Raw genomic sequence first — 11,115 nt, forward strand, 5'->3', positions numbered from 1 at the left:
AATAGTGAACTTTACCTCTGCTTTCCTATGCCAGGTGAGAAGCCCAATGTGTGCCAGGTGTGTGGCAAAGCCTTCAGCCAGAGCTCCAACCTCATCACTTGCAGCCATCAGCACAGTGGCAACCAACCCTACCACTGACCCCGCTGCCTCTTCGGCTTCCAACGCAATCAGAAGAACCACTGCACATACTTTCATTCTACGACCCTGCTACCAGCTGACCTGAGATCAGTTTTAATGAGCAAGAGAACTGCTGCACATAGATAGCAACTCAGAGACTCTCACATGGTTGCTATTTTTTGCATTCTCAGGCTGATCGTCTTATTATTTTAGGTTATCAAACTCCCTTGATAGTCAGTGATTTACCTGTAAGGGGGTAGTTAAAGATATGTCCCTTTGAGATATAATACGTTTTAGCGCTTGACAAATATATTGATCTTGTGACACCCACCTAGCTTCTCTGGAACTGAGTCATCCTCTTCAGTTCTCTGGAATAATAACATTTACCTGGAATGGATTGGGCTGAGAACTTCCCACCCTCCCTCTCTCTGTCAGCGTACCCTATAAAAGCAGAGCCGTCTCTCCACTCTGCACTAGAACACCTGATTACTACAACCTTCAAGCGCGCCACCGCACCGAGGAAGAACACACACAGGTAAATACATCATTTAAAATACATGCTTTAGGTGTTGTCCTCATACTATTGTCCTCATGCCAATGACCCCAGACTTAATTGCTACAGAGAAATGTGTGGGAACAAGATCAGCCTTATGGTGACATACACGGGCGCCTGACTTTGTCTGAAAGTGAATTTTCATAATCTTAACATATTATATTATATGTGATATCATGGAACACAATCTTCAAAAAGGCAGTAACCTCAGCATGCGCTTAACTGTAGAAGCCTAGGGCTGTACAACGCACAGTAGGTTGGTGGCACCTTAATTGGGAAGAACGGGCTGGTGGTAACGACTGAAGCGGAATCAGTGGAATGGCATCAAATACATCTAATACATGATTTCCAGGTGTTTGATGACATTCCATTTGTGCCGTTCCGGCCACTTTTATAAGCGTTCTCCCCTCAGCAAGATACTCAGAAATGGGGGATACTGTCAGTCTTGTATCAATATGATACCAAATATTATGATCTCAGTATCAGATACAGAGCAGCCTCCACTGAAATGGCATAGCCTTCTTTTGTTCATTTGATCATTTGTTAGATTTGTCTTCTTTTTGGATACTACGTTTCTTAATAAAATGTCTACAAATATATGTTTTAGTGTAATGATGTTATTGCCTATGTTAGGTTGCTTTTCAACACTGAGTGGAAGACCCATGTATGCATCTATAAGTTATATTCTTCATGAATTAATGGGTAGCCTATTAATTTAAATGATAAAAATGGCTGAAAATATCAGATGGGCATTTCAATTATGAACGACGTGACACACCAGGATTTTATAGTCCTTTGTTCCTTGCACAGGTCAGATATATCAAGTTAAAAAACATAATATAATATAATATTTTTCCAAATAAAAAGTTGGCAGTGTGAAGACATGTGCGTCTCCTGCCTGGAACAGTTACTCTCAAATAGTGATCATTTGAAACAGGCTCATTTGGCAGAGTTGAACAACTTTTTTCAGTGTTACAAACCAAAATCTGTCTTCTTTTCAATATACAGACGTTCGATTTAGTTTAATCTGCCTGTTCATTGGAATTTTCTAAATGGACAATTCCCATTGAACACTGCATGGTGATGAATTACGGCCACAACATCTGTTTGTTGAAAACAACAAGTAGACTGGGCTTAATGTTTCCGATGAAAATATGTCCTTTACCAAACTAATGTTGTTGCAAATTGTTTCGTTTTTAAATGTTTACAGTTTATTCTTTTTTTATTCACTTTGCCATAATGGAGTATTTTGTGTAGATCAGTCAAAATCCCTATGAAATCAAATGTTGTTCCTGTTTGTAACACCCAAAAAATGGGAAATAGTCAGAGGGGTGTGATACTTATTATAGGCACTGTAATGAAACTGAACCTCAAGAGACTGTTGAAGCCGCCATTTCTCAGAGTCCTACAACTACTGACTGGTTCTCAAGCTAGTTTTATTTTATTTTATTGTGAAACAAATGTGTTGTTAGTTTTAATAATTGAATAGTGCCTTATTTCAGTTATTGTTACAGTTGTTGAATTTACATGCATATCTCTTTTGATGTTGACGGAATACAAGATAGCTGGAAGGGAGGAGTTGTTACGTGTGATATAATGTCATACTGTTATATAGAATTTATCCTAGGCACTACTTTGTTGTTACTGTGGAACCTAGAGCATTGATACTAATTGAGTACTGCGCCTGCTCATGAATGTTCTGTGCTTGAACTTGAGCATAAGGAGCAAGACATCGCAAAAGACATGCAATGCCACTTAGTGCAATGGTGACTAATAATGATACATTGCACAGATACACTTTGCTTAAATGTTGTCTGAGTGTTGGAGTGTTCCCCTGGCTATCTGTAAAATAACAAATTGGTGCCATCTGGTTTGCTTAATATGAGGAATTTGAAACTAATTACACTTTTACTTTGATAAATAAGTATATTTTAGCAATTGCATTTACTTTTGATACTTAAGTATATTTAAAACCAAATACTTTTAGACTTTTACTCAAGTAGTATTTTACTGGATAACTTGAGTCATTTTCTATTAAGGTATCTTTACTTTTACTCAAGAATGACAATTGGGTAATTTTTCCACCACTGAATTGAATCAACTTAACCCTTAATTACCATCTTTCTCTCCCCCTCTCTTTCTCTCCTCTCTCTATAGTTGCAGCAATGGATTGTGCTTCAACTGATGTCCCTTCACATACCAACAGCCAAAGCGTCTGCAAAAAAACCCAATGTGTTGCCAAATGTCCTACTGAATCAGGCCAAAACATATCAGGCCAAAACGTATCAGGCCAAAACGTATCAGGCCAAAATGTAACAGGCAATGTGAGCGGAAACATTTCCATTGGCAACCAGGCCAAAACCACCAGTCATACTGGTATGTAAACCCTATCCAGCGGGAGGGAATCTACATATAAATAAATCAATTCATATTTTATTGTTTTGTGGCCATTCAACATGGGAATATAACACATTAGACATTTCAAAGCATAAAGCAATTACATGTCCATATACATACACATTTCACAGCTCAGTTCCAGCACCAGCATAAAACATGGTTTATTGTTGCTCATAGCAGTGTTCAATGCAAACTCCAAATACTGACAACCACATTTATTTCAGCACTGTCCAATGAGTCTCTCTCGTTCTCTTAGCTTAACAAACAACTCCCAGAAAAACTGTCGCACCCAGCATCACCATTGCCAACATAACAGGTGGCAAAGTGGGTCTCTACTACAAGGCAGAGAAGATGGCTCTCTGTGACCTCATCGAGGGGAGTCAACTCAGGAAGGGCCACTCCATTCTCATCCTGGAAAACACCTTTAAGAAGACCCCTCTTCCTCCTCTATGTCACTGGCTTCCAAGTAGAAAGTGACAATACACACAGATTAAACTACATACACATTATTGTTAAAAAATAAAGACAGAATATATCCCAGATAGGTGAAAAAGTGCTACAAGATATACTTTGATTGTATGGTCGAATTCAGCAATGTAATCGATGTAGGTTTTTGATAAATAAATGTTACCGAACTGAGGATGTTAGTATGTGTTCTGTAAGATGTTATCGTGTGTGTGTGTGTGTGTGTGTGTGTGTGTGTGTGTGTGTGTGTGTGTGTGTGTGTGTGTGTGTGTGTGTGTGTGTGTGTGTGTGTGTGTGTGTGTGTGTGTGTGTGTGTGTGTGTGTGTGTGTGTGTGTGTGTGTGTGTGTGTGTGTGTGTGTGTGTGTGATTACATTACATGATTGGGGTTGCCACCAGATATCCTACATACTGATACTAATTTTAACAAAGGTCAACAACACAATATTGTAATCAAAGTTTTATTTCTAAGGTTGTAGTCATTTTATTTCAAGCACAGTGTGATGGTGCAATATACTTACAGGGAGCACAAATATATATAGCAGAGACAAAATCTGCACATTTACTCATTACATTCGATTGGAAAATCATTTTAACTAGAATGTTAGATGAATGCAGTGTTGCCCAACTAAAGGTTTGATGATTAGTTGAATCAAGTGTGTTAGTGCTAAGGAAAAAACTAAAATAGAACCACTTTCACGCCACATGGCTCTGTCCACCCACCCTACAATTCTGGAAAGAAACCATACACAAACTGTCCACCCTTTTGGGTCACAGCATTCCACTCTCCCCAATCTTTTGCCTTCTTGGAGATCATCAGTCCATTTCTATTGCCTTAAATATATCCAAGAAAACAATATTACTCAACTAGAAAAACAGAAACCAACAGTCTATTTTGTCAATGGATTAACCTTCTCACAGACCACATCACAATGGGAAAAAATACAGCATCCACCAAAGACAAAATCCAGTCCTTGAACGGAAACTGGACCCCACTCCTCAACTCCTTGCAGCTACAGATGAGCTGATCCCACCCTAGTGTTTCCTCTGACACCCAAGTTGCTATTAATATTTATTTGTATACATTATATGGAGCAGCGGTTGAAAGGTACAACGTTTGATAGTTGATTGATGTTGTACAGTCAGGTCCATAATTATTGGTACTCTTGAAAAAGGTTAGCAGAAAATACTGAGCTATATTGAAAGCAATTTTGGGGGGGAAATTGTATTCTTTTAAACTACCTGTTTTGAATACTCCCCTTGCGAGGTTAAATACACTGAGCCTTTAAAGAGAGAACACGTTGGGAGGAATTCTAGACTATTTCTCCAAATATAATCTTTCCAGATCCTTTATGTCCTTTGTCTACTCTTATGGACTGCCCTCTTCAATTCAAACCACAGGTTTTTAGGGGCTCATGTCCAGAAACCATTGCAAAATGTTGATTTTGTGGTCAATTCACCATTTCTTTGTGGATTTTGATTAGTGCTTGGGGTTACTGTCTCGCTGGAAGATCCACTTGCTGCCAAGTGTCATTCTCCTGGCAGTGACAACCAGGTTCTTGGCTAAAATGTCCTGGCACTTGGTAAATTGCATAATGCCGTTGACCTTAACTGGGTCCCCAGGACCGTTGGAAGCAAAATAGCCCCATAACATCAAAGATCCACCCCTATTTTTTACAGTATGTAAAAACCGGCAAGGGTTGTTTCATGTCCCCACGCTTCACTCTACCAAGTCCCTCACGTATACACACCTCTCCAATAGCCTCACAGACACCATCCCACTCTGACACCAAAGTAGCGAACAACAATGTAACGTCCCTTGTGGGTGTTAAATCCAAGTTTTCCAGCCAGTAAGCAAACCCCTGCACCAATAGGGTTAACCAACTATGGGAAGATTCTAACAAGTCAGGAAGTTAAAGCTTGGTTGCAAATGAGTCTTCCAAATGGACAATGACCCAAAGCATACTTCCAAAGTTGTGACAAAATGGCTTAAGGACAACAAAGTCAAGGTATTGGCGTGGCCATCACAAAGGCCTGACCTCAATCCAATAGAAAATTTGTGGGCAGAACTGAAAAAGCGTGTGTGAGCAAGGAGGCCTACAAACCTGACTCAGTTACACCAGCTCTGTCAGGAGGAATGGGCCAAAATTCACCCAACTTATTGTGGGAAGCTTGTGGAAGGCTACCCAAAATGTTTGACCCAAGTTAAACAATTTAAAGGCAATGCTACCAAATACTAATTGAGTGTTTGTAAACTTAAATGTAAATGTAATGTAAACTTCTGACCCACTGGGAATGTGATGAAACAAAGAAAAACTTAAATAAATAATTCTCTCTACTATTATTCTGACATTTCACCATCTTAAAATAAAGTGGTGATCCTAACAGACCTAAGACCTCAAATTGTGACAATTTGATTTATGGTGTGCATAGGCATGCACAAATCTAAGTTTTAGAACGTATAACTTTAATGTATAGGGAGTTTATTGTTGATTTATGAAGAGATTCTTGCATATTTTAATAACATTTGCATAGTGTATAATACTGACCCTAGATCAGCACCCGTACTCTGAGAAGCCTGATAACTTCTATGGCTATTAAATATTAAATCCTACTCTTGTGATTCAAGCTAATCTGGGCATGTAGTTATCAAGCTTCTCAGAGTACAGGTGCTGATCTAGGGTCAGTTTTGCTATCTAGCAAAGAATAAGGATAGAATGTAGACAGGGGAAATGTGATCATAGATCTGCACCATAGTGCAAGAAGCTGGACAGCTGGCCCGCTGGCCCAGATATCACACCATTTTGAAGGTCCTGTCAGTTAGAGATGTACACTGACCGGCCACTTTATTAGGTACCCCTGCGTGTTAACGCAAATAGCCTGCTCCTTTGAACAGCGAATAATGTGGCTGCCTGCAACTCAATATATAGAGTATATAGAGTAGAGAGCTTTAGTTGTTGTTAGAATGGGAAATATGGGAAATGGGAAAGATGCGTAATCTAAGCAACTTTGAACGTGGTATGATTGTTGGTGCCACACATGGTGGTTCCAGCATCTCAGAAACAGCCCCATTTTTACCCACTAGTGTCTAGAATTTACAGAGAATGGTGCGATAAATTAGTGGCAGTTCTGTGGGCAAAAACACCTTTTTAATGAGAGAGGTCAGTTGGAAGGAACCAAGTGTCACGCCCTGACCACAGTAAGCTGTTTATTCTCTGTGTTGGTTGGGGCGTGATAGTGACTAGGGTGGGTCATCTAAGGTTTTTGTATGTCTATGTTGGCCTGATATGGTTCCCAATCAGAGACAGCTGTTTATCGTTGTCTCTGATTGGCGATCATATTTAGGTAGCCATTTCCTCATTTGTGTTTGTGGGATCTTGTCTATGTTTAGTTCCCTGTCAGCGCTAGTTGTATAGCTTCACCGTTCGTCCGTTCGTCCGTTCGTCCGTTCGTTCGTTCGTTCGTTAGGTTGTTGTTTTGCAGTTCAGTGAGTTTCAGTTTATTAAAATGATGTGGAACTCTAAGCACGCTGCGCCTTGGTCTACTCTTTTCAACGATCGTGACACCAAGGAACTTTCAATGGACGAGAAACCGCGAGTTCTCTCTGTGACCCTGCCCTGGGACCTTCCAGGCTTCATGTAAGAGTCCAAACATTTTAATTAAGAAAATTATAGTCTAGTGTGAAAGAGTCAGAGAGTGAAAAGGGAGAGGCCCATTTATATGTATTAGTGCGCCCTACCAAGGTGACTTGATCCTGTTTGAGGCCCCTGGTCACATTCCATCCCTGGCTCTCCACCCTGTGATGTGATCTCGTTCTGTGGCCTGGCTCAAATTGAAATCACAAGTTGCTCCAGAGGCCGTAGCCTCTGTGTTCTGGGGGTCTGTGGAGAGATGGCTGTGTCGGCAAGCCTTTCCTCACTGTTGCAGTGTTCGCCCCAGGTTATTATAGCATAGATAGCACTGAGGAATAAAAGGACCACAATGGTCCTTATGGTCGTGGTGAGGGTGGTGTTTTGAGTTTGCTTGTCTCAGGAGGGGCATGACTGATAGACGTACATCACCAGAAATTAATGTAATGTATTTTTTAAACAGTCATGAAGAAAACATTCAGCTGAAGTTGAAGTGACACTTTTCGTTCTACTCTTTAGTTGAACTGCTCAGACGGTCTGTCTGCTCACTAGTGTAAAGACAGCAGCATGTCTTATTATTGACCGTTTCTCGCCACAGTTTTACTGAGACAGTCAAAGGGGACAGGGCAAACTGTACAAATTTGAATTAAAGAATAGAATTGTGCAGTTATTGAACACCCTTTCTAAAGGCTCCACAAGTAAACATAGGTCATTTTAGTTTACCATGCTTCCTCCTTTCAGCTAGGTAAGCAAACACTCTCAAATATCTCTTGCATGTGTGTAACCATATTACGTAGTGTCTGTGTCATAGCAACCAGGCATGTGAAGTCGATCTTCGTACTCTGATACGGATCAACCAATGAGATTAAGGTCACAGTGACATAGTTTGAATGACAGCCTCGTCATTTGCATAGGGACGAAGGAATACAGAAATAAATAAATACCGAAATAAAATAAATACAGCAATAAATGGTGCAAAAGTACTCATTTATATCAAATTGTGTTTGTGTATTGATTGATATCCGTGTACATGCATTTATTTTTACATTTACGTGCATATATATTTATTTATTTATGTATTCAATTCTTTTTCTTTTTTTTGGGCCGTCTTGGTCCTCCATCCATACCAGTGTTTTTTTCTATTGTACACATACAGGCCAATAAATAAACTAGCTACACTATCACAGATCTAATTCAAATGCAATTGTTTATTCTATTATTATACGTTATAAAGAGTAATATATGCAGCATAATAGTTTTGATGGGAATACAACATAACTAAGTTGATTCATTATATGGTCAATACTACAGAATCATGGGAGATTGAGCTTCACAGTCCGTGACTTAAGTCATGAGTCTGAAATAAATAATTCACGAAAGTATTTCCATGTGCTTACACGATTGATGATATTATGGATTGTCTTTTTGAATAATGAAAACAAGTAGATTTTTAAACAGCTTGCTAAAAGGCCTACACGCTCACGGGAACCAACAAGCTAACATTACGTTACAATAAAAATGTTGGCCAGGGCAAATAAAGATCACTACCAGTATACAAGATAATAAAGCAATACACATAACTGATTAAAATAATATAATAGTCTAAAATTATGCGGGCCGAAATAGAGAAAATACTAGATTGTTGGTCATTTATTGTCCAACAATTTACCTGGCTTTCACTTTAAAATAGCTAGATAATTGCTTCCAAAAAAGCAGCTATGTATATTTGTACTAATAGCACAAACTATTAGAGCATCTAGTTAAGAGTCTCAGAAGGGGCGTGAAATTGATGGAGTTCGATGCGCAATGGGTTTATGCCATTAGTAGGCCTATATAAAAATGTGGTGCTAGTTTGTACGTATAGTAAAGTACATCATTAATGAGAGACTGGGTTGCGTATCCAGTCGTCTTGTATCCTGTTCTCCTCCCGGAAGTAGTCGCAGAACTTTCTCTGCAGCTTGACAATATGCTGTTTAACGTTTTGTTTTCAGTGTGTCGTTGTGCACTTTGTGGATCAGAATCTGAATCTCGAAATCAGCATTGGGGAACATGTACATTCTCCCGTTTGAAACATGATTTGCCCAAACGGTAAGCTTCATCTTGAAGGCATCCACTTCGTCCCTCTGTTCAAATGAATTGTGCCCCTCCCTTGCATTGGCACATTGAGAGAATTCAGATGATCAAAAATATCTGCCAGGTAGGCAACTCGCTCCGAGCCTCACAATGGAAATGTCCGGCCAGAGGTGACTTGTTTTCCGAAAGAAACGCAGCAATCTCCTCTCGAAGCTCATAAAAGCGACTTTAACCCTGGAAGGGCAGCGGACCTCTACATGATAAAGCCCCTGCTGGTGCTCGCTCCCCATATCCCTACAGAAGGACTGGAAACACCTGCTTTTCGTGGAACTCTTTTTGATATAGTTGACACACTTGATCACATCCTGGACCTGGAGAGTGGCGTGGAGCTCAGGCACCATACCCTTCGCTGCCAACGCCTCCATGTGTAGGAAGCAGTGGTTCCACGTCGCACTCGGTGCTCTGTCCAGGATCCGCTTATTTTTTGTATTTATTTCACCTTTATTTAACTAGGCAAGTCAGTTAAGAACAAATTCTTATTTACAATGACTGCCTACCGGGGAACAGTGGGTTAACTGCCTTGTTCAGGGGCAGAACGACAGATTTTGGCCTTGTAAGCTCGGGGATTCGATCTAGCAACCTTGCGGTTACTGGCCCAACGCTCTAACCACTAGCCTTTACTACCCTAGTGTTCTTTCCCGTCATGGCAGCTGCACCATCAGTGGTCACACCGACGCACCGATCCCAGGCCAGTCCCACGGAGCCCATGTACACATCCATTGTTTTAAAGACAGGCTCTGCACTGTTGGTGGTAGGGAAATCAGCACTACAAAGGAACTGCTCTTCGAAGTTATTATTCTAGACGTGTTTGACATAGACCATTAGAATTGCATCAAGCTGCGGTGCGTAATGGCCCTTTGCACTGATGCGCTCTGATGTCCTCAGACATGTCCTGGATTCTCTCCCTCGTGGTGTTATTTGATAGAGGTATGGTTTTAAGTTTGTTGGCGGCTGACCCTTCCAAGATTTCAGTGCACATATAAATCGCAGGGGGGAATATGAGATCCTCTGCGCTGGTGTAGGCTTTTTTACCACTTAGCAATGCGCTGGGCCACACCGTATGATGCGCGAAGTGCCTTTTCTTGTACCGTGCATTGTTCAATGAATCTTGTGAGGCCTCCAGATATTGACATTTCCTTTAAAAAAATGTCAGCTGTCTTATCTTTGTGGCTTGGATGCTTGGTGCCCAGAAGGGGTTTCATTTTGGAGGGTTTCATTCTGTCATTAGCTAACAGCTCGTTGTGTTGGACGCACAACGGTGTCTTCTATATATGGGCGTGTTCGTAAATTCATCAATTATTGTGCGCTCTGGCACACTAAGACGAGAGTGTTCTATAATCGTAGTAGATGGCCAGAGTTCATTTTCTTGCACTATGTAAAACCATATTTGATGAAGTGGGGGTCGTATTTTCTGTTCTTGAAAGGGACCGGGTTGCCTGCCTTGTTGTGACATTGGAAGCAGCAGTTGATTTCAGCACTGCCGACGCACTGCACCTGTAAAGTCAGCAACAATAAGGAGTGCAGCGTTATCCTTTCAAAATAAAAGTTTTGGTGCGGTGTTACCTTTCACATTTTTTATTCTATTTTCTATTCTTGCGACCCTTTAAATTTCGATCCCAGTTGATAATCACTGATCTAAAATGTAATTATATACTGTAGCGATAAAATGTCCATTCACTGGTATTAAGGGGCCTGGGGGTAACCATGAAAACAGCCCCAGACCATTATTCTTCCTAAACCAAACTTTACAGTTGGCACTAGCATTGGGACAGGTAGCGTTCTCCTGGCATCCACCGAGCCCAGCTTCGTCCGTCGAACTGCCA

General features: G+C 40.6%; 1 long non-coding RNA gene across 1 annotated transcript; it reads left to right on the forward strand.

Moving 5' to 3' along the window:
- Positions 1–505: 505 nt before the first annotated feature.
- LOC139568507 (uncharacterized) lies at positions 506–3,707 on the forward strand. The gene is made up of 3 exons (XR_011673621.1): positions 506–652; positions 2,828–3,046; positions 3,324–3,707. It is a non-coding gene; the product is annotated as an uncharacterized lncRNA (long non-coding RNA).
- The last annotated feature ends 7,408 nt before the right edge of the window (positions 3,708–11,115 follow it).

This window comes from Salvelinus alpinus, chromosome 2, assembly GCF_045679555.1.
Source record: "Salvelinus alpinus chromosome 2, SLU_Salpinus.1, whole genome shotgun sequence".
In the NCBI taxonomy this organism is placed as follows: Eukaryota; Metazoa; Chordata; class Actinopteri; order Salmoniformes; family Salmonidae; genus Salvelinus; species Salvelinus alpinus.